We start from the raw sequence: 19,024 nt of genomic DNA on the forward strand, positions 1-19,024 counted from the left end.
GACATTGGTCACTGTGAGGGAATATCTCATGATTTTGGGTTTCATGGCATCTATGATTCTTATGATACCCCTGGCAAGACTCCACATGAGGAAGGTACAGTGGTATCTGAAGTATCTTTGGTCCCAGCACCAAGATCCTTTGTCCTATCAAATCCCAGTGCTGGAGTTTGTCAGAAGAGAAATCATTTGAAGGAGACAACAGATATCCTTAAATCCAAGTCTCCCCTTCTCCCTCCCTGCTGCAAAGCAGTCAGTCATCATAGATGCTTTGGACTTTGTTTGTGGAATAGTTTCTGGTGGGATAAAGGAGCAGGGGATGTGAGACACCAAGGACAGACACAAACATAAACATCAAGTAGATTGCTTCCCCTGATCAAGGCACTCAACTCTCTGAATCATCTTTGGTCCCCTGGACCTCTTCAAGTGGCCACAGAAAATACCACAGTCATGTGGTACATCATCAAGAAGGGGGAACCAGATTTTATCCCCTGGGTGGACTATCCATGTTAGCTTGGGACATAGCTTTACATCTCAGTCTCAATCTACAGGCATCCTATATTCCATCAGAGCAAAATTGCATGGCAGACAAGCTCAGCAGGACTAGGGCAGATACTCACAAATGGAAACTAGATCAGGGGTCTTTTCCAAGATTTCATCCATCTGTGGAGAATTCCTCGAGTATACCTCTTTCTCTCCTCTCTATAATCAACTGGCAACATTCTGTTCTAGGACTGCGTGCAAGAAGTCCTGGAAGACAGATGCCTTTCCTTGTCTTTGGACAGGAATGTTCCTGAGTGCTCTCCTACTCTTTCTACTAATATCCAGAGTACAGCTAAAGATTCAAAAATAATCCCCCAACATCATTGTGGTGACTTCCTTCTGGTCCAGGCAACTGTGGATTTCCCTTCTTTTGGAAATGGCTAGGGACAAGTGCCACAAGCTTCCTCATAGGTCAGATCTACTCACACAAGACCAAAGGTGTTTGATATATCCCAACATCAATCATCTTCAATTGACTGTCTGGGTGACAGGGTCTTAGTTCCATTTAGGCATCTGTTTTTCTGAGGACATGCAGCAGGTAGAAATGGAGGCAAGAAAGCCTGCTAGTAGAAAATCATATATTAGCAAATGGAAAAGGTTTTCTAGATAGTGCTAACAACATAATCAGCACCCATTCAGGGCTAGTTGTTATATGGTATTATAATATCTGTGTGAATTACTATCCTATGGCCTTTCTTATTCCTTTCTCAAGGTTTGTTTTTTGGCAATTTCAATATGTCTGCCCATGGATCCTTCTCTGTCAGTGCAGCCTTTTCAAAATGGTCTTGAAATGGGTTTTGCATAAGAGGCCTCCTAGAAAACTGGTGGCTCCTCTTTGGATCTTAATTTTATGTTAGAGTAGATAACACTTGCTCCATTTGAACCAGCTAATTTGGCTGACTTGAGGTTCTTAACACTGAAAACATTTTTACTAAATGCTTTGACATCTGCAAGAATGGTATCTGATTTCAAGCTCTTATCGTGAGTCAGCCCTATCTCATTTTCCACAGAGACAGAGTTTCTTTGAGAACTAATTCTTCTTTTATGGCTAAAGTAGTATCGACATTTTCTTTACTCCAAACTATCCATTTCCCCTGGCCCAGTAATCAAGGAGCTTCAATCCTCACCACTGGCAACAGTGGGAGATGTACACACTGGGAGGATGATAAGTACACACACAGTAAAGTGCAATTTCCCTTAAGAGCACACAGAGAACACAGTCAGTCTGGGGCTGGTCAATCCCTCTTTCTCCAGATCCACAATAAGACTCCCCAGTGGTACAGCTACAGAGTTGAGATCTCAGCTGAGTGGCCAAGCAAAAACTTCCAGCACCCTCCCTGTCCAGCCAGTGCTTTGTATCGCTCCCCAAGTAGCTGACACACACACGCACACACACACTTTGAGGGCTGATTTACAAACGCACAGACAAACACACTTGGGAAAGGCTGGCACAGGTTTAATAGCTATGCTCCCTTCTGCCCAAACTATAAAGGTAGTTTTCACTGCCACCAGCTACTACTTATCAGCTACTTTAAGGCCCTTGGCAAAGGGTGTCCAATCTTACTGTGTAATATTACTATTAATCCAAATGGTAGTTTGACCAAGAGCAAGGCTATTGGGAGTGGCCTGCACAGTGTCACCAAATAGATATGCAAGTACTCTAAGAGCGTATCTATCTCTAGACAGACTAGCTAAAATACAAGGTTTAAATATATTTAGTAATGAATAATAAAATAAAAAGAAAATACTCAGTAAACAATCACAGTTACTCCAGAGTTCAAAATCACAGGAAATATTTAAAACAACATTGCAGGACAGTCTCAAATAAATAAAGAAAACATCTATGCTATAATTCACTATACTGTATTTCTAACTGTATCTAAGAGAAATTACTGTACCCCAGACTTACTTACACATAGCAAAACAAGTGTGGTTAATGAATTGTCTAGCTGATGTTGTTGTCAGGTCAAAGACAAATACAGAATGCTCTACCTCTCTCAGAGAGTTCTTAAATTCATATCTCAAATATTGCTACTGGGATACTTGCAGCATGACATCACTTCTTATCATCTGACTATTCCAGGTGAAAAACCCCACTACAGCTGGTAGCATTTAGCATCTCTCTGTGAAAATACATAAACAAGGACTTCTCTTACATCTAAGGCAAATGGCAGAAGTCGTAAAATAATTTACATTCCTCCGCATCTAAAGACAATACAAAAAACTTCTAGTTCTAGACATTATGTCTCCTGTTGCACTGAAACTGAAAGATAACATCTCCTTTATGGCACAGTTATAAAATAATTTAATTTCAACTATTTTTCTGAAGTTTTGCAAGTTAACCTTCTATGTGCAAGTCCACACTGTTAAAACATATACATTTACAGTTACAATAGTTTATATACATTTCTATTCTTTTCAGTACATCTTTAAGCTCAGTACTGTACAAACCCTTTTCACACACACTTCTCTACCAGCAGTTTGATATTCACATAACATACAGTTCTAATACACTTGTAAAACATGCATATTAATCATGCTGACATTCATAACTGACATATAATCATTTACAAAATTCCAGACAGCTGTCCTGGCAGTATTTCCCTTTGTTGCACTTCTATATAAATCATATTAATATTAACAAATGACATATAATTATTTACAAAATTCCAGATAGCTAGGCTGACAATATTTCCTTTTGTGACAACATCAGAATTGGAAGAAAGGATACTTCATACCTTGGATGTCCACAGATAACTCAGGTGCAATCTTGACAGAACTAAATCTTTCAGATCTTTGGATCAATTGCTCATTTCTTGTAAAGGTAAGAGGAATGGACAACCTGTGCCAAAGCAGACTATTTTCAAATGGTTGTCTAAGACTATTGCCTTTTGTTATACTCACCCTCACAAATCTACACCTGGCAGTGTCAAGGCCCACTATACCAGGGCCTTGGCATCATTTATGGCTTTTTGGAAAGGGTTGGATTCTGGAAGTATTCTAGAAGTTGCTTCTTGGTCCTTTGTACATACTTTTACAAAGCACTATAACCTTGATTCCTTCTCTAGGTCTAGAACAAACTTTGCCAGTATTATTCTCCAGGAGTTTCTGGACTCTTCCCCTTCTATCTCCTAAATATAGTTAGCTATGGTAATCTACCTGTATAGCTAAGACTACTGCAGCAATAATCAATATGAAGAACATTGTACAGTTGTTTAAGCTGAACTTAGGATAATAGGAAGTTACTAGGCTAATTGCCCTGGGGCCCTTACAAGCCTAGCCAAGAGTTTATCCCCAAAAAGAAACCTCAGTCAGCACTTGTCACCCCTGTCAATTAGGGACACAGGTGGATCCCCTGGGACAAATTTATGGTTTCCCATCCACTCATCAAGGTCATGCTTGAAGAGGATCAGCGAGGTGCTCTGTTTGACGTGTACGGGAACTTACCATAACAGTACATCTTAGCATTGTACTTTCAGGGTTCAGCCTCCCTCTGTCTGCTGACAGGAAATCTCAGAAGGGCTTCATGCCTAAAATTGTATTTTAATCAGTGCATCTTGAGCTGCTTGATAGTTTGGATGTGTGGAAAGTGTCATGCATCTTTGGAATCTGGCTGCCCATTATATCCTTTGCAGGATATAACCGATATAGCTAGGGTCACTGCAGCAGTTATTTGAATCCTCACTTATGGTAAGTTCTTCTTACACAACAATACTTTCCTCTATATGTGGGATGCCAGTAGCAGTGGTGACAGCCTTGGCCAAACCATTCCAAGTAAAAAACTTATATGTGACACAGTATAACCCTCCTGGAGGAGAATATGGCTGTAGTACTTATCTAGAATGTCCAAAAAAATCTTGGATTCCTTCTCACACTTCCACTGTGCTGTAAAAAGGGCACTACCATCACCTTCTATAGCTATAATAGTCTCAGGAAAAATGGTGGAGAAATTGGCATCTAAATGACTTATCATATGCCTGATCCTTAGTGCAATGATAGACACCTCATTTGCATGAAGAAAGCAAAATAATACAATATAGGTGCTGTATTATTACAGTTCCCATGGCACTTTAATATATGAAACGTGGCAGTCCTCCATCCTTCTGTTAGCTAATGAGGATACTTGTTCTATAGTGACTCCATCGTCAGGTGCTTAATTATGCCATGACAATTATCTCAGTGCTAATCTGTTATGCACATCTTGTAAACATGGCTCCACCTGCAGGTGCTCAGCCATGTGAACAGCTTTGTGGGGGGATATAATCATTGATTCTATTCAGGCTACAGAAGTCAGCAACTACAATATAAATGGTGTTTGAATATTTTTATTTTATTTTACATTTGTTTACCGGGAAAGTCCGACTGGAACAAGGTCCATTTACAGCGGAGGCCCGGGGAGAAAAGCTCCATAACATAACAAATACAACATAAACAAGAAAAATTACAGGAAATTTCTGTACAGTGGCATATATACAGTCAAGAAGATATTTTGTACACAGTTTGAACTTAAGTAAGCTTGGTATGTACATAGTAAGCCTTGGATGTCGCTATTGGTGGAACAAAGCATAAACGGTGAAAGAATGCAACCAAGAACATGTATGCTATTCTGCAGGTGTATCACAGTGTGAGACAGTTTGTAGGCTAGTAGTCCCTGAAAGGGCATATTTGAGTACTACAAATTAGCTGAGGTAAGCAGTGAAGAGATGAGGGGTGGAAGACTTGGAGGAGAGCAGGAAAGCTTTTATGTGATGCAAGGAAAGAACCATGAATGCAAGAAGAGTGACTTAAGTGTCTTCTTGAAAAGTGAGATGGATGGTGCTGAGGAGATATTTTGGGGGAGGTTATTCCATTCCTTAGCAATGGTGTGAGAGAAAAGACTCTTTCCTTCAGTGTTATTGGCTTTGGTTATGCAGAACAGGGTTTTGCTGGATGAGCGTAGAGGGCGATTTGCTGAATATTGGTCTAGTAGTTGGTTTAGGGCTGGGGTTTTCGGAGGGTTCCTTATTATGTTGAAGGTGAGGACTAACTGGTGATAAGTAATTAGCTGAGGGAGTTCTAACCACTGTAGTTGCTTTAGGGTAAGACAGTGATGACTTCTAAATGCGAAGTTATTTGCAAATGTTGCAATTTTATTGTAACATGACTCTAGTTTGTTTAGGTCTGTTTTCCTTATGTGATTTAATATTGACGATTTATACATTAGGGTAGACAAGAGGTGGGTTTGGGCTAGGGAAATTCTTACTTGGTCTGACAAGAACTGTTTGTGTTTATATAAGGTTCGCAATTTCTTATGTACCTTTGTGATGGTTTGTGAGATATGGACATTAAAGTTTAGATCCTTATCTATTTCAACCCCGAGTAGCTTAGTATGGGGGGAGGGGGATATTGTGGTCCCATTTTTGGAGGTGATGGTGAAGGTAGAAGGTGTGGTTCTGGATTTCTTGGGGGTGAAAAGGAGTAATTTGGTTTTGTTGGGGTATAGGATAAGTTGGATATCAGTAATCCATTGTTCCACGGAGCAGAAGGATTCTTGGGTAAGCTTTTGAAGAGTGGTTATAGATTGGGCTGAGCAGATTAGGGTGGAGTCATCTGCGTACTGTATAAGAGATGCATGCAGGGTGGAAGTATGTAGTTCGTTGGTGAAAATGGTGAATAGTAGAGGACCCAGTATTGATCCTTGAGGAACGGCTATAGTAGTTGGAAATAGAGGTGATAGTGTACCTTTCCATTTTACTGATTGTTTTCTATCAGAGAGATAGTTTTTGAACCATGAGGTAGTGGAGGGGGTGAAGGACAAGGTTGCCAGAGTGTCTAACAGTAGGTTATGGGAGAACATATCAAATGCTTTTGATAGATCTAAGAATATGGCTGATTGGTAAAGGATAGAAGAGCAGTTGTTGTACTATGGTTTGGCCAGAAACCATGGTGTGTGGAGGAGAGGCGGTTATGTGAGGTTAAGAAGTGCATTAGCTATATGATATGTTACCTCAACAGTTTTTACTAAGGAAGATATCTGCTTCCATAAATGTTAGTGGTACTTTTTACATTTGTGTCTTTGTCCAAGGGTACATTTTTATGTGCTGTTTAATGTAAAGCCTAGAAGTGATGTCACTTTGACAGTGTTTCTAAATATATTGGCCAAAAGCTCTTTCAATGGGTACATTGCAAGTGTAATAACCATAGTAGCATGCAGGCTTGTTATAGTAGGTTGTAGCAATAGTACTGTGCCATATAACATTGTACTGTTGTGTACCTTACACATATGTGATTAGCCACAACCTTTACCAACTTGTTTTGTAATGCTCATGTGCTTGCTAACTTACTGTCATGTGCTGTTTTTTACTGAGGGAGTTATTATGCTTAGAACATAATATTGTCTGACATTCCGGTAAAAATTGTTTTGTGGATGCAAATTTGTTAGTATCAGATCCAACTACAGCATAGAAGATGGCATATTAGTATACTATTAGTGTTATTATTTCTAAGAAAACTTAGGATCTTAGTTGTTAATTCCACCATTCTTCCTATCAGCAGATATGCCTAAGAAACAGGTACAAAAAAAACACAACTACCCACAAACCTAAATTTATGGACACTGAAAATGATGAGGTACTGTAGGCTCTCTATCTCCATGGTAGGCAGCTCATAATTATGATATGATCTGCCACAGGGTGACTGACATGATCTGTGTTGCCAATGATAATGCAGAATCTGTTGTATAGGAATGGAGGGCAACAGGTGGTGGGCCATTTATTGACTCACCCCTTACAGAGACAGAGGAGCTCCTGGCCTCACTTAAATGTGATACCACCTCCTCAATATTCCATAGAGTGGTGCTGGATGTCAGAGCAGAGCTGGATAGGCTCAGGAGAATTTCAACTGATGATGATGAAGGTATGTAGTCCTATTATCACTATCTGCACCATTTTTTACATGTTAGTCAAATCACAGTTTTTAATATCTGTTTCATTTCTGACATGCAAGTAAGTCTGGTATTCAGGTGAAACATCAATTTCAACAAGGTATGGGCAGGGTTATAATGTGATTTCATATTTTTTGTAGTTTAAGGATATCATCTGTATCTGTTGTTGTGGTGCTGAGTCATACTTACACTGGATATTTTTTTGTTTTATTATATTCACAGGTGAATCATTCTCTGGCACTAGCACTGTGAAACTACCCCCATCTGATGTTGTAGGCTCTTTAGCCACTGATAATGATAGTGTGATGAGCTGTCACAGTTAGAGGGTGAAGAGACTATGAACTGGACACAGAGAGTGTGGCCACAGTCTCTATGCCTAAGTTTATCCGGGGTACACTACTATCTGTGATTGGACAGGTCGATGCAGACACTATAGATCAGGAAAGTGTGGTGGTCCTTAGTAAAGACATATCTGAATCTGTCCCTAACACTCATGGGCTGGTGAATCCATACAGGGCAGTTGGTATTGGAACTCCCTGGAAGTATGAGTATCACCATTTCCCTGAGGCTGGGGTGTCAATAGCCCTCGCCCAATATATGTGCAGGGCCATTGTGGAGGCAAAAGATAGTTCCACTAGAGCCATGCAGTAGTTCTGAAGATGACACAGGTTGTGCTTGCTGACATATGGGAGTGCATTACCCATATCTGTGATTAGTTGTTTAGACTGAATCACACATTGGGCTGTTCAGTGTCTTCTCTAATTCATTTGTCAGGAATGAGGGGCCATCCTCATGGCCAATCATCTGCTACATCCTCAGGGTATTAGTCAACCTGGCTATGGATGAGCAAGATCCCACTCTCACAGTACTAGCTCTTCCACTTCAACATGTTATGGATGTGCCTACATCCAGAAGAATCTGTCCTTGTGGTCATGGTCATGCTGGCACATCCTCTAGCAGAAGTCGGTCCCAGTCATGTAGCAAACCAGCATCTAGCCTAGGTCACAGTACAGCCAATGTAACCCTGGCAGAGCCAGATGTTGTGGGTGGGGAGTATACAAGAGGATAAGCCCTCTACTGTGCATGTTCTGGACCAGTCCATACAGCCAAAGCCCTCAGTTGTGCATGCTCTGGACCTGTCCATACAGCCAAAATGCAGTACTGCACTGTGTGAAGAGTCTGAGTCCCTGCAAATACACATACAGACACACACATACACATCACCATAGCCTATAGCACATCCCACACACCCACTAAACTTGTTCCATTTCCATATTAAACTTCCCAAATAAAATGTTCAGTCTAGCCATAAATACACTTTTCTTTTGCTATACCTCAACACTCATTGTGAAAGACATGCACTCCTGTGCTCCCTTTTCCACCTGTGCAAATCATGATAATTCTGCCCTGTCTTTTGTACATTGCTATTTTGTTGTCTATTTCTGAGGTAGAGAATGTACAGCCTGTGTATGGACAAGCACAGTTTGCATGTATAACTTTTACTGTTGTTTATTTGCTTAACTCTTATATAGTTATACTGTAAAGTTACATGCAATCAGCTGCTTCTTTGCTAGTCCTGATATTTTGTATTTGCATCCATCTATCATGATCATGCCCTGCTGCTGACTCTTCCTGTGACTCCCCAGCTGTCCCAGCTACTAATGCCTGTGGTGCTGTAAACTGTGATCCTTGCAAAAGGACACCCTGCAGTAATTGATTCCTAACTATAATATTATGCAGCACAGCACACATAGTAAGTATTTGGCACATGTGGAGGGTTATACAGCCAGACACAACTTACTGTTTCCAGACAGCAAAAATGTGACTTTAGCAGACCAAACACATGCTCTTTGATGTTTCTGGTTTGCGCAAGGGCATAGCTGTAACTATAGTTAGTTTATTTATGTGGATTTCTAATTAGAGACATGAGTCAGGGTTCCAGGGCATATCTAGCATCACCCACAATTTGCCCCTGTGGGAAGCCACTCCTTGCAAACTGTTGATAGATTTCACATGCATACCATATGGATGAGTTGAGGAAACTGCCCAGGTGGCCTGCACACAGACTTTATATAATACCCTATGTATTACAGTCCACTTGGCAGTTCATGCACTTCCTTCCGAGTTTGCCAGGCTGGGCCTTTATTCCACTGTTGGTACATTAAAAAGCCCGCAGTACCTCAAGGAAATGGGCTATGACATAGAAATACATTCCCCTTAGCTTAACAGTATGAATGTACTTGGGAATGTATTCTCCATAGGCCTGAACTCCCCAGGGTATAACATGTATTACTCCTGGTAGATATCACCCATGGGGTGTGTCAGAGCTTCTGCCCCGGGATGTGTGAGCCAACAATGTCATCTCACTGCTATAATCACATGCCAACTTTTACAGGAACCTAAATCACTATTCAAACACTAGTTGCCAGTGTTGTAGTCAGGGCTTTAACATTCTATGCCATGAGGCTTTAACACTCTACACCATAAAGCTTGCACTGGTATATTCTGAATTTGATTTCATACTAGATTATATATATATATATATATATATATATATATATATATATATATATATATATATATAAAACAGAATTTCTCTAGCAAGCTTAAAGACAAATATTGAATATAACTAACTCTGTTATTATAAAAAAAGCTAACTATCCCAATGTAAGCTGCATGGCATTTGTAATGCATATCTTCAGGAATGTGTCCAGAAATGTTAGAGACAACTATGGATATTTCCATAATTCATTCACTACTAAAATATACTTATTTGCAAGCTGCATGCCATTTGTAATACACAATTCAACAATCTGTAATCTTACAGACAACTATGGATATCTTTGTAAATCAAGTACTAATAAGATATGCTTACTTGCACCAATGGATTCAGACAGAATCCTTAAAATTTCTAATAAAAAATGAATAAATAAAATCATGGCTACATCACCACAGCTAACATTAGTTAACAATAGTTGCAGGTGGGGAACACAGGTAATGCACACATCCAAGGAAAGTGGGAGATAGAAAAGAAGATGTGGGGTATGGGTGAAGAAGAGGGGGACAAAATAAGAAAATCTGAGGGAAAGTTAGAGGGGCATGGGCAATTATTTTTTGTGGGAATATGCCCCTATTTTTTTAAGATTAGACAGAAATGTAAAGATAGGGAAAGAGGAGGAGAATGACCTCACAGCAGTTATACCCATAGAACAAATATAATACATGATAGACAAAAGGTGGAAAAAAATAAGGACAGGTAAGTTACACAGGAGGCACACTGCACACCACAGGCAATGGCAAGTTGTCAAACAGGGTGATGATGTATACCAACCATGTTGAAATGCAGAAAAATATATCTACCTATGAACTATCATGTTACAATATGGTGCAAACTTAGCCAGCCATACCTGGATGTGTATGACCAATGGTAGATGCGTGCTGTTGGGTAATAAATAAGGATCACAGTGCAAATTGTATAAATAAATACATATGCAAGTAATATGTCAGCAGTGCAAGCCAAGCAACATTATAGATGAGCAAATGCAGGTCTAAAAATGCTAGATAACTTCAGCAGAGGATAGAACTGAGCCTCAGACCATGCAGAGTGCCAGATACCAGTACTGCAGCAAAATGGCTGCTAAAAACACAAGTAGATGTATACAACACAAATTAATGTGTAATGGAATGCATATATGTCATGCACATATGCCATGTCAAAGGCAACATACAGATGTAGGTGTATATGCATGATTATGAGTAGCCTAAACGGAATGTACAAGAAAGCAAGATCAATACACATACACACACCAATAATATGTAAAAATATTTAGAAAAATTCAACACTGCAGCTTAAAAATATATAGCAGGTTATGCACATGGATTTCAACAATAAATACTGTTTAACATACAAGTATAACAAAAACAAGGATGTATTGCAAGCATTTGCCAGCGACTTATGTGCAGATATTCTGTATCTTTAAAATGGTCATACATTTGGCACATGTTCACCATGTCAGCAATGTAATACATGACAACAGCCAGTGATTGCAACAAAGGCAAACATATCTGCAAAATATGCTATGAAAGTGGAAGGGAGGTGGACAACTTGGGCCCATATCAGGGAAAAGCAGGACAAGGTAAGGTGACATACTGCAAATGCATGTGTACATCACACAGGGTTTTGTAGAAGCCAATCCAAAATGCATTTAAGCAAATGTATAACACATAGGCATGATGATTTCTGATGTCCACAGAGATGTCTATGTATAAATCATACATACACAGAACTGTATAATCATGTAACATCAACATGCATGGGTAAGCAGGCTAAGAATTTCAAGCACATACACATATACTGTCATACAAATGTTGAATAAACATCTGCAGGTGTATGTCACACATTCTGCTCATTACTGAGTAGACAACACTCCTGTTAGCATCATTACAGCACATAAGCTGTAAGTCAATGAATGCTCACATGGCAAATGTATAATTGTGAGTCACTATGGATCCAACTATGTGCAGAGACATGTACAATCAATTAATGTGTACAACTATTTGAGGAAGATATGAACTTATGTGAATAAGTAATGCATGTGGAAATATAAGATACAGCAAACATGGTGTAATGTACTGTTGCAGAATAAATTATCTGCAACACCGTGTATATATTAATGCTACATTTGTGTTTGATGCAGTCAGAAAAGTAAGGCTGCCCCTGGCTATAACATACCTTTATATGACCCCCACAAGTCATCAGCATTGCCAGCACATGGCACACAACATCACACCATGCCAGTGGGACAGCATGGAAACTGTCATTCTGCTGTTCATACATGGTATGGTAAAATACAAATCCAGGACATACCACAGTAGTTTTGCTGGACTATAGACAACATCTATTATCTGTCAATTTCCCTCAGTAAAACATGTTTACAGGCTAATTGTTGCAGCACTAGCTGCAGGTTAATTGCCACAATGCACAGACAGCTGACTGTTGGAGGAAAGTGTAATATGTTAATGTGTCTCATGCATACCATAAAACATAATTAAACACCACACAGCAAAAACACATAAGTATATCAGCTATATGGTGTGCATGTACAAGAATGCACATACAGTTCAATTAATTATATGGTAGTTAGCATGCTTGCAGTGAGCACACAGACAATACTTACAGACCTGAGCAACCAGGCTTATGGAGCTGAGACTCATAAATAATCTCACAGGCTATGTCCCTGAATGAGTCGCACATAGACCTGCCATATCCTGTAAGAATATCCCCATAATTTCCCTCATCTGTGTTCGAAACACATTGGTCACAATCTTATTCTCCAGATAACCATCTCACTTTCATTCATGGCATCATCTACTCCAGGGTACAAGAGGCAAGATGGCTCAGGCATGTGTGGGTCCTACTTCCTTACCATCATCAAGGGCATCATCCTTGACATCATCTAAGTACTCCAGCAGTGGCCTTGCATGTGCTCGTCATCTGCATCTGATAGGAAAATGTCCATGAGTTCTATGTTGTGCCTAGATGAATTGCAGAACATGACAGAAATAGAAAACAAATGTCTATCACGCAGCACGTTCTCATGAAGATCATAGCTGACCTTAATATGAAACTGATGTGCATATTTGTAATCTAATATAATTAACATACCATCCACTGGTGACTTCTGAAAATAGAAAATACGAGACTGAAGGTGTAGTAGCATATATCAAACTTCTTATTTAAAACAGTTTAAATGATGCAAACATTAGGAAGTAACAGGATTATAATCAACATAATTGCTGCTAGAATGGTTACTAATGCACATAACACATTCCCTATGTCACTGAATATATAGTTATGAACATGACCAATAACAGAATGTAAAAGGAAGACTACATACATCACCAATGTGACCAGTTTAATCAAGACCATGCAATGGCATGCATAACACAGCTTACCAGTGGGAATTAGGACATCAGTTGAACATTTTAATACTGGCCAACTTAAAGCATGGCAAGTGTACATAAAGCAAGCATATGTAAGATATCCTGACATTTGAATGGAAGCACACCTGACATTGCCTCATGCCACACTGCATTATCATGACTGAACTTTGGCAAAACAAAAGCTTGTCAATGTCAACATAACATTATTATTGTGACCTTCACTGTTTAATAATGTTTTCTGCCTCAGAAAGCTGTTCATTTGAGTGCAGGAAAATAGATCATTATTTCCTTTCTTTTTCCCCTGCACATGTTCACTGAGCAGTCATGTGTGTGAATCTAAATGTGACGTTCAGCTGAAACTTCGCCGCTCACTCCCCACCTGATAGTCCAAAGGAATCCCATATACCACATTTCACACAACCATTACTAGGGAACACATCTTCAATGCACTTTCCAAGGACAAATACACTGCATTGATGGGCCTGGGAGGCTTACTAAATAGCACAAAACAAGACCTCTCTGGGCAACTTGATGGACTTTTCAGCTGCAGCCTACAGTCAGGTTTTGCACTCAAAAAATGAAAGATGGCTATAGTCATTCCCCTGCATAAAGGAGGTTCAATCACTGATCAAGGTAAATACAAGCCCATAAGTCTGAACAGCCTCATATGTAAGGCCATGGAAATAAAATCATCATAGACATGATAAATGAGGATATAGGTAACATGCAAATGCTGCCCCTATTACACAGTCTGGCTTTGTTAAAGGAAGATCATGCCTATTAAATCTAGTGGACCCTCACTGAGAGGGTCATCAAAGAAATGGATGTGGGCAAGACTGTGCACACAGCTGACCTTGATCAAGCCAAGGCTTTTGATACAATACACCACTCAGGCAATATAGGCAAGCTCACTAAATTAAGTATAAATCCCTTTATCCCCAACTGGATAACCCAAGTGTCTCACTGATAGGACCCAGGAGGTCAAAACAGGTGAAGCCACCTTCAAAAAGAACCTAGTTACTAACAATGTTCCCCGTGGCTCACTACTGGAGCTATTGGTTTTTGCCATCTGTTTCTCTCTGAAGTGAAAGCAAACTGCAAAGTTTAATGGCTGACTAAGTTTGCAGATGATTGCAAGCTGGAGTTTATCATTGACTCTCATGCAGACACAAGCATTCTTTAAGAAGGCCTATCTCTGACTAATAAATGATGACAAAGCCATGGTCATAATTGTATCCTTTAGAAAGGCAACTATCTTAGATAATAAACATGTTGATAATACACCCCTAGCTGTCAAATTAGTGGTCAGGAATCTGTATACGCATATTTATTTTATTTATTTTTATTTATTTTACATTTGTTAACCGGGCGAAATCCGACTGGATACATGTCCATTTTCAGCGGAGGCCCGGGGAGAAAAGCTCCAAACAATACAGATAAAAAACATTAAAAAAACATTAAAAAAGTCAAACAACAATCAAGTGAAGATTCTGTTGTTTACATACTAGATCTAATGAGATATTAAATAAATACATTATAAGGATGTGATAGAATATGAATAAGGTAATGACATAGTAAATATTTATAATATTACTAAAAAAATTTCATTTCAAAATTTCGACAGAATAAAAAGAAACAGGAGAAAAATCTTTATCATGGGTGCAGTCAGCTATTCCTAAGAGAGAAACTGATGGATAAAGGTCTATTGTAGTAGAGTTTATTCAGGAGAGAGTTTAAGAGGATTTAGATTTGTATAAAGGAAGGGAATCCATATCAGAGCCTAGGAATTGTTAGTCAGGAAATGAGCATTGGCATAGCCAGTGCTTCTGAAAGTGGTGAAACAGTTGTTTTTTGAATTGGGGTAGAGAGGTAGTGGTAAGAATACTGGTGGGAAGAGAGTTCCAGACTTTTCCTACAGCGTTTGTAAAGAGTGCATCGCCTCCTACGTTATAAGCTTTGACCATTTTCAAGAGTGGTTTGCTCGCGGAGCGTAGACTATTTAGGTTAGTATATGGTAAAATTAAGTTCACAAGTGAGGGACATTTGTCAGGGTATTTGAGTATTTTAAATACCTCAGAGAGTTGGGTAACTCTAACAAGGTTGGGGAGTTCTATCCATTTTAGGTTTTTTAGGCTGATACAATGATGAGTCCTATATGGAGTTCCTGCTGCAAATCTTGCTATATGATTGTATGAGCAAGATAGTTTATCTAAGTTGGTTTTGTTCAGGTTAGTGAATATTGTGGATGCATAAAGAAGGGTGGAGAGCAAATGTGTCCGGGCAATGGTTACTTTAGCCATTGGGGTTAGGAAGTTTTTGATTCTATACAGCGATCCTAGTTTTTTGTTCACTGTTTTAATGGTTAAGTTGATATGTATGTCAAATTTCAGTTTATTATCAATAGTGACTCCTAGTAGTTTCGTGTGAGGATCTGGGGAGATAATAGTACCATTTTGGGATGTTATAGAGAAGTCAATAAGATGATTTTTGTGGGTAGGTTGAAAGAGCAATAATTTCGTTTTTTTTGGATTTAGGATTAACTGACGACCAGATAGCCAGTTTTCTACTTTGGTAAAGCAGCTTTGAGTTTTTGTTAATAGTCTGTCAGGAGATGTATCCGAACAAACTAGTGTAGAGTCATCCGCATATTGAATACAGATGGCCTCGGGAATGGCTCTATGGAGATCATTAATGAAGACCGAGAAAAGAAGTGGACCTAATATGGACCCTTGAGGGACCCCAATGGTATTAGGTAGTAAATTGGAGAGTTTATTCTGCCACAGTACTGCTTGTTTCCTGCCAGAGAGGTAGGCTTTGAACCAATCTAGTGTTAAGTTATCCAGGTGGAGATTTTTTAAAGTGTCCAAAAGTAGTTGATGGTTGACCATATCAAATGCTTTTGATAGGTCTAAAAAGAGGGCTGAAGACACTTTTTTGTCATTGCGGTTGTGATTTATTGTGTCTGTAAAGGAGAGAAGGGCTGTTGTGGTGCTGTGTTTGGGTCTGAAGCCATGCTGAGAACTGGTTAGAAGGTTGTTATGGATAAGATATTGGAGTTGTTTATGCATACGTCTTTCCATAATTTTGGCTAATGGGGACATTAAAGCTATGGGCCTATAGTTAGATAATTCAGTGGAAGTCCCCCCTTTATGGAGTGGTATAACGTGGGATATTTTCCATAACGTCGGAATGGTTGACTCAGTAAAAGTTCGATTGATAAGGATAGAAACCGGGTAGGCTATAACATCTGCAGTTTTTTGTAGGTATTCTGCTGGAAGTAGGTCTGCAGAGGGGGTAGATGGCTTAAGTTTTTGTAATAGGGATCTAATAAAAGATATTGGGACACTTTTTAGGTTGAAGGTATTTATATTTTTTGTTAAATTATCAATAACCGTTGGGTTGTTGGTGGATAGTTGGTTGGTTAAGGTTTTGATAATGTTTGTAAAGAAAGTATTGAAGGTATTAGCTATTTCTTCAGGGTCTTTGTCCATTGCTATTTCAGGGGTCGGAGTAGACTATTTACTAGGGTGGAGAAGGTTATTCAAGCCTGCCCAAAATTTCTGAGGGTTATTTTGGTGCTTATTCTGTAATAGGCAATAAAAGTTTTTTTTGTCAGTTACTATGGCTTTTTTCATTTCATTTCTTAGTTGTTGGAATTTAGTGCGGTCTAAGATGGATTTGGTTGTACGCCATATAGACAGTAGCCTTACCTTTGACCACCACATGGCCACTGTGGTGAAGAAATCCTTTTGTGTTGTACAAGGTATAAGTAAGAGCATGGCAGCTAGATCCACCCATCAGAAATGCACACACACCCAAATAAGAACTCCATAATGAGGCACACGCACAAACCAGAATCATACTAGACCGTGTGTTTGGGATGCTTAAGTCACAGTTCCGGTGCCTGGACATATCCAGTGAAGCCTTGCAGTACTCTCCAGCTTCATGTACATAAATTTTCATTGCATGTGCATGCTACAAAATATGATCCTGCGGAAACAGCTGTGGCAGGAACAGCACGGGACAGGGCCACACAGCCCCCCACCATTTCTAAGGCAAGCCTAGGCACAGAGTGACTCAGAGGAGGAACAACCAGAGCCTGCCCACATAGGCAGAAGAAGGCATGCCCAATATGCCCAGGTTTTGGCAAAGAGGCAAAGCATAGCACATACATTAACATAGTAGGAACCCAGGGAATGACGCCTTTCTCTGACTCACATATACAGTAAAAGGGATGCCAAACATGACACTGCCTGTGCTTTACCATGTATAGGGAGTGCACTATGTGCATCCGACATAGTCAGCCCTCCAGCACTATCATCAGCACTGACACAGCCACAAGGTAAGTCACTCTTCCTATCAACTGCTGAATGGAGTAGTATGTTCGGCTAGTTGTATCTATGGTATGGATGTGAGCATGCAAGGGAATCGGGTGGCTGAATGGGATGGCAGCAGATAGTGGACCAAATGTGTGTCCATAGGACACACACATGCATGTCACATACTCAACAACAGCCTCAGCCAGCAGGACAGGTGTAGATGACCATAAAGAAAGGCTGTGCTAAGGCCTCCAATTGATGGCAATGGAGAACAGCCCCCCTCCAGACCTACATAGATGGACTACAACAGGTCAGGTAGTTGTATGTTAGTTCTGAAGGGTAAGATGTATGTAACTGAAATGTAAGTCAATAAAACCTAAGATCTGTACTCTACTGATATGCCTCTAGTCTGCATGATAGGTCAGAATACAAAATGAAATGGAATCCAACAGATTACCTGAAATACCAGTACAGTCATAGTAAATGATTATAGTTGTCAGGTGTGCCCACCCCAATCCTATGTAGAAATGCAGTAACATGTACGTATGGACTTAATAACATTGGAGCACAGATTACCTGAGCTGACCCAATTTACAGGATAGATTGTTGCATGTGTAGAATATGCAGGGCTCTGTGTGTTAGGTTGTTGTGTGTTGTAAATTGTGTGGAAGTGGTCAGCATGTAGCCATGGAGGGTTGTGTCCCGGTGGCCTATGGCTAGTACTTTCGATGACAGGGCCATTTTCTGACAACTGCAGTGCCAACCACAATGCTTCCCAGCAAGACCCAATTCAGCAGTCATCCATGCTCATTGTTCAGATGTCAATATCTGTCACCATCTGAAAGATGGACATGTCATGAATCTGGGCCCAAACATACACATGGTACACAGGTGGAAGTACCCAAGACAGAGTGCATAAAATTTAACTGTCAACGGCACACACCTTTGGAATTGTACATACAGGTAGGAGCACATTAGTTGTCTGTGTAGTATGGAATACTGCTGCACTCTTGCCAATCACTGGCACACCACAAAAGGCACAGGTATGAAATAATGAGAGACTATCTATGTCCCCGCACAAGGCAGCATAAGGGGAATGTCCCAGGTATATTTGTGAGTCAGCTGCAAGAAGCTTCCATATCACACATGTACTCATCTCACCCCGCCATCAGCCACAGGTTTATCATAGTTCATATCCCTGCTGTTGAGAATGAGTACAGTATGACCCTCACTTCTGTATGGGAATACCCACAGAACGCAGCATGCTGAAGAGGTGTCCCATGCAGGTGTGTCCCTAGCT

The sequence above is a fragment of the Protopterus annectens genome, chromosome 3.part0 (genome assembly GCF_019279795.1).
Source record: "Protopterus annectens isolate FY-2018-M chromosome 3.part0, PAN1.0, whole genome shotgun sequence".
Taxonomy (NCBI): Eukaryota; Metazoa; Chordata; order Ceratodontiformes; family Protopteridae; genus Protopterus; species Protopterus annectens.